Source organism: Marmota flaviventris, chromosome 1, assembly GCF_047511675.1.
Source record: "Marmota flaviventris isolate mMarFla1 chromosome 1, mMarFla1.hap1, whole genome shotgun sequence".
NCBI lineage: Eukaryota > Metazoa > Chordata > Mammalia > Rodentia > Sciuridae > Marmota > Marmota flaviventris.
In genome coordinates this window covers 32456357-32463295 of record NC_092498.1, presented here as the reverse complement: position 1 = coordinate 32463295, position 6939 = coordinate 32456357, and positions in this window count along the sequence as shown.

Below are 6939 nucleotides of genomic sequence, written 5' to 3'. Positions count from 1 at the left end.
GTTACTGTCTTTCCAGAAGCTATGTAGTGAGGACCTTGGTGCCTCTTTCAATGGTCCAGGACCACTGACAGGCTGGAGGAAGAGTGGAGCCAGGTCTCTCAGATTCATTCTAGTACATTTATCTAGGTTAAAAACTCACACAAGGGAGCTGCATCTCAGGATGCTCTGTGCAACTGGTAGATGATTTTATTAGTTGGAAAATGTTTCCATTTTTGTTATAATTGTATTTTCTCTTCATATAAATGACTTGTACATAGGTTAGGATGATCTTGCAGCAGATACAGTAGAGTGTATTATGCCGCAGTCTGGCTGGGCACAAATCAGGAGCCACTGAAGCAGGAACAAACTTTTTTTCTGAACTCCACCAGCACACTCCACACACACTCCCGGGAAATCTGCCGAACGCCATGAAGCTCCTCCAGGAACCAGCAACTGGAAATATCCCCTAAGGAAATCCCTCCTCCTGCACTTCCCCAACCAAGGGGAACTCTCCGGGAATCCCCAGAGAACTCCAAAGTAGCGGCAGAGGCGGATAGTAATGCCTCGCCTGTCAACCAATACTGTCGGCAAAATGCCAGGGGCCATACCAACTCGGCTGTGGCTCTCAGCAGTATTATTCTGACAAACAGCATATTATAATAATTTTTTGACTAATGAAAGCAAGATATCTTCTAACAGGCTGGATACTTGTTTGGTACTGGAGGAACACTCAACAATTGAGAGAATTTTATATAACATCTAAATAAGGAAATTTTGCTGCTTGATTTTCTGTTTTATAAATATCTTAAAAATTAAAACATTTGGGGCTGGGGTTGTGGCTCAGCAGTAAAGCGCTCGCCTAGCACGTGTGAGGCTCTGGGTTCGATCCTCAGCACCATATAAAAAGAAACAAATACAATAAAGGTATTGTGCCCAACTATAACTAAAAAAAAAATTTAAAAAATTAAAACATTTTAAAAAAGCAATTTAGTATAATAGCTAATTTGACATTTTTGTATTTTAATTTACATTACTATTTGTTTACTGTTAAGTTCTGTTTAAATTCAAGAGAGTGTGCCTTCATCATGTCATAACTCTACAGAATAATCTATAAATATCTATCATTAATAATCCACAAAGTAGATAGATGTAAATTAAGAGCAATGAAAATGGGGGTGGGCTGTGGCTCAGTGGTAGAACGGTTGCCTGGATTCGACTTTCAGCACTGCATATACATAAATAAAATAAAGGTCCATTGACAACTTAAAAAAATCCACTAATATTAGTTTTTAAAAAAGGTAATAAAAATGGTGCTTAGACAGGTGTATTATAGAAATTGTTTATTTTTAATACAGATAATCTCATCAGTATAAAATTTAACTTCATTATATCTTAGAAGCTTGGTATGTTTAATTTTTAAAAGCTACATATTCTAAGATAAATAATTGATATTGAGTTTTGTACTTTTACATGTTTTCATGATGATAGTTATGCTTTCACTTCACTTCTAGAATAGAACTTTTTTTTTTTTTTTTTGAGATGGGGTCTTGCTACATTGCCAAAGCTGGTCTCTTCCCACCTAAGCTTCCACAATAGTTGGATTACAGGTGAGCACTACCATGCCTGGCTCTTAGACATTTCTTATATGTTGTTCTGGTGGTGATAAATTCACTGTTTTTGCTTATCTTGGAAAGACTTTATTTCTTAATTTCTAAAGGATAGCTTTGCTGGATATATTATTCACATTGGTAATTTTTTTTTTCTTCAGGACTTTGAATATATCCTTCTATTCTGTCTTGGTCTATAAGATTTCAATTTTTAAAAAAAAAATTTTGTAGTTGTAGATGGACAGAATGTCTTTATTTTATTTGTTATGTGGTGCAGAAGATTGTGGTGCCTTACGTGTGCTAGGCAAGTGCTCTGCCACTGAGCCACAACCTCAGCCCATATAAGATTTTTATTGAGAAGTCATCTGTTAGTCTAGTGGGGCTCCCTTACATATAACTTGATAATTTTCTTTTGTATATTTAAAAGTCTGTTTTTGTTTTGTGCTTTTAACAGTTTGACTGTAATGTGCCTGACGTGTGGTGTTCTTTATTTATCCTGCTTGGTGCTTCCTGCAGTTTTAGAAACTGTAGATTTATGTTATTCATCAATTTAAGAAAATTCCTAGTTATTACCATGTCCAGTGTTACTTCTATCCAATTCTACTGCTCTCTCCTTTTTCCACTCAGGTCCCCACAAAATAAACTGTAAGTCCTTCTTTGTTTGGTTCCTTCAAATTATTTTTTTCCTCACTGTTCTTGTAATTTGCATGTTTTCCCTTTCTTGTCTTCACATTTATTAATCCTGTTTTCTACTTTAGCAAATCTTCTGTTGCTCCTAATTCACCCACCCAGAAAGATATTAATTTTATATAATGTGCTTTTCAGTTCTCTAATTTACATTTGCTTCTTTTCATAGATTCTTTTCTTTTTTGAGACAGGGTTTTGCTGTGTTGTCCAGGCTAGACTCCAAGTTGGAATCCTCCTGCCTTAGACTATCAAGTAGCTGGGATTACAGGCATGCCCCACTTCACCCAACTCTAGAGTCTAATTCTTCACTCAAATAATAATAATAATGATAATAATTATTTTACAGCATATATTTTGTTCTTTATTACTTAAACTATGTTTAAATTTTTGTTTATTAGTTATCTTGATCCAATTTGAGAATGCTTCTGTTTATATTTTTTCTATAACTTTCAATAAAACTTTTCTGCTTATATGTCTATCTTACGAATTTTTATTACATGCCAGAAATTTTGTATAAAAATTAACAGAGTCTGACATTTATATTAATAAAGAAAGGAAGTGTTCTGTCTTTCCTATTATGCAAAAAGGGAGTGGGATTTATCACTGCAACCTAGTTAGGAATTGAACTGAGTCCATTCTGGATTATAGTTCAGGTGGCATTAGCTTCAGATTTCAACTGTTTGGAGGGCAGCACCTATGTTGGATTAAGAGTAGACTCGTTTTTCTTCAGAAGTTGGTCTCCTAACTTTGTGTTACTATTGGAAATTTCACTATTCCTTTCTATTTAAGAGTCTCTGAGTCTTTTAAGTAACCTCAGAATTTACCAAATTTCCTATATGGTTTGGGGGGTCATCTAGATTCCAGTCTGTCACAATACTTTATATATATATCTTTAATGGCACTTGTCCTATTCTGCATTATATTATGGATACCATTGTCCTTCCCTCCTCCCTCAATTTCTTCATGGTAGAATCATTTAAAGTTTCTTTCCTGTCCTATATACAGCCTAATGCACAGGGTAGATGTCTATTCATTATTCATGAAATGTAGCTTAAATGGCTCTGGATACAACAGATCCTGAAGTAGTTCTTCATTAGACAAGACCTAAGCATCCAGAGAAACTTATTTAAATTTGGTCTGAGTATTACTCAGAGTCTGGTTTAATGTGGTCTAGGGTAAGTCCAGGAGTCTGCATTCCAACACGTACTTGAAGTTTTTCTGATGCAGGTGGTCTTTAACCTCACTTTGGAAAAACACAGTTTCAATCTTTGAAAATGTGCCACAAATATGCCTGAAGGTTTGCCACTATTAATCCTTGAGCACATCCAGTATTGAGTTATGTAATAACTACAATGGATATAGTGAATGATGAATAGAACTTTGGATGCTTACCTCTGGAAGTTCAAAGTCTTGTCAAAATTATGGGATCCCACCAGTCATGGTGGTGAATGCCTATAATCCCAGTGGCTCAGGAGGCTGAGGCAGGAGGATTGTGAGTTCAAAGCCAGCCTCAGCAACTTAGTGAGGCCCTAAGCAACTCAGTGAGTCACTGTCTCTAAACAAAATATAACAATGGGATGGGGATGTGGTTCAGTGGTTAAGTGCCCCTGGGTTCAATCCCTGGTACCAAAAAAGTAAATAAATAAATAAATAAATAAAATGGAATCCCACTGAGAATTGAAATGAAGCAAATTATATTTCATGTATGTATGATTATGTCAAAATGAACCCTGCTATTACATATAACTATAATGCACTAATAAAAACATTAAAAATTATGGAAACTATGCATCAATACCATCGGCAACAACAAACAAGGACTAACTGGTAAAAAATGTTGGAGTATGTGAGAGATTGATTAAATGGAGCAGAGTCAAGGATATTTGGGTCAATAGGAAGGGCAGCAGAATAGAATTGGCAATATTATTGATGTATGTACATTCCATGTATGTATTATATGTCAAAATTCATTCTGCTGTCATGTATGACTAAATAAAGAAAGAAAGAATTAAAAATAAATGAATAAATAAATAATTTGAAAAAAAAAAGAGATTTGGGTCAGATACTGAAGTAGAGGAAATACTTGTAATGACTTGCTTATAATGGTATCAGGAATGCAGCAGTTATTTTAAATTGGAGGAAAAGTTTGAGCAAAGAGAATAAAGAAAGGTGTACAGATCATTGTGTTTTGTTTTAGAGGAACAAGTAGATGTGGAAATTTCATGCTGCCCTCCTGGGAAGCAGTAGTCTCTACATTCAATGCTAGCACGCATTCCCAATCTCCATTTTTACAACAGCATGTCTTGCTCGTACTAGGTAAATCAGGATATTTACTCTAATTTTTGCAAATTCAATTGCTATTGTCAACTTCTGCCCACTCACCTCAGATTCTTTTGCTAAGCATTTTTACTTCAAGCTTTGCTTATGTGTTGTCTGTATCAATTTGTTTTTGAATGCTCTGTTTGCAGCTGCCCTAATTCTGTACAACATACAAACACTAGTTAGTAATATTCATCTCATTTGTTCTCGCACATGTCCTGGCCAGCTGACTTATAGTGCTGTGAATTCAGCTGTGCTGTGTGGGTGGACTGGCTGCATTTTCAAACCTTAATGTAGTTCTTTCTTAAGGCTGTTAGGATGAAGGACTTTTGGGGATGGTTTAGGTGAGGAAAACTCCAGGTCCATCATACTACACCCACTCCTGTAGCCCTCTGGGATTTTATGAACTTATCTCTGTGTACCTACTTTGTTGACCAGGATAGTGACTTGTTAGCTTCAGCGACCTCTATCTTTGCCTTATATCAACAGTGCAGCCACTAGGCTGCCCTCACTACTTCTTTGTAGAATAACCAGAAAACAAACTGTTCTGATACCATTGTTTTATTTTTGTTCCCAGTTATTGTGATTTATGTGGTTTGAAAACTGAGGTTTGTAACCAAAGTTAAAAGTCTATTTGTCTTTTTTTTTTTTTTGTTTGTTTGTTTGTTTATAGATTTTACATAAAACAAAATTTTAAATGTAAAGGTAAGCACAATTATGTTAACTATTAGATATATTTTAGTCATTCAAACCAAAACATGTGTACAAACAATTATGCAAATTAACAAATTTATTTAGCACTATAATAATAATCATTCTGAAGTACTGAGGCATCTTTTTTTAAAAGACCTTGCTAACGAAGCCTCAGAAGTCATACAGTATTTCTTCTTGAACATTCTGCTCATTTACAATGGCTTCACATGTTTAAATGGAAGGGTCATAGACTCCTTTTTATGGAAGAAGTGTCAATGAATTTATATAGGGTTGGGGATGTAGCTCAGTGCAGAACATTTGCCTAGTATGCACAAAGCCCTAGTTTGATCGGCAGCATCACAATTATTATTGTTTGGATATAAGGTGTCCCCTCAAAGCTCCTGTGTTAATGCAGGAATACTCATGGGTGAAACAATTGGATTTTGAGAGCTGTAACCCAAATCAGTCCATCCTAGTTTGAATGGAATGGCTGGGTGGTAACTGTAGGCAGGTGGGGTGTAGCTGGAGGAGATAGGTTACTGGGGGTGTGTCCTGGAAGGGTTGTTCTTCTCTGCTGTTTTACCTGCCCCCCACTTCTTGGCTGCCATGAGCTGGCAGCTTTCCTCCACCACCTTTCCGCCCTTCCACCATGATGTTCTGCCTTGTCTCAGGCCCAGGATGATGGAGCCAGCCAAAAATGGGACTGAAACCATGAGACAAAATAAATCTTTCCACCTTCAATTTCTCTTGTAAAATGTTTGGAGAATAGTGACAAAAAGCTGACTAACACATCAACTTTAGTTCAAGCGCTAGAAGGAAGGGGAGAGAGCTGTACAGCAGAACCATCGTGGCTACCACAATAAAGAAGTACCAGGCAGCCTTAAGAATTCTGTGGAGCAGTAGAACTTCATAGCCCTGCTCCTCAAAGGCCGCTAAATCCCAGGAAATCTACAGATAAATATTTTAAGCTATTTAGTTTGCTATGTAGCAACAGTCAATCAGAAGGGAAGTTCCACTGTCTTTCAAGTATATCTTGTATTCCACAGTGGAATTATTAAATATTTTTATATATGCTCTTTATATTCACTATCTTTTATATTTCCTAAGTGCATTTGCTTTTGGATTGTTACTTTGAGTTTTGTTGCATTTTTAAACTTTAGATAGCAAAGCAAACAAAATTTGAAAAATTAACTTTGTATCCAACTACCTCACTGAATTGTCTTACTGTTACTAATATCATTCATTTCAATATTTTTATTATAAAATTTTATTTTGTTTTAAAAAGTGCTTTATTTTCATAGAATACATTTTTTTTTGTACTAGCAATTCCCACAGTGGCAAAATAATTTATTATTTATAGTTTTATATTTGTAGACAGATTATTTTAGAACAAGTAAAGCACATGTGAGGGTTAAGTCTGTTTAGAATCTGTAATATTCTGATATATCTACAAGGAAGACCTCTTCCCTAACTGGAACATCTCTAAACAGAAGTTCTCCACACTTTCCTTCTCAGGATTTAGAATCTGAGATTTCAGCATCTTCTTATCTTAAATTTTCCTAGGACATGTAACCATCAGTACCTGGTATCAACTGAACATACAAAAAAGTTTCTAAAAATTGAACACTGTCTAATTTTTTTGTAAAGTCTTTAC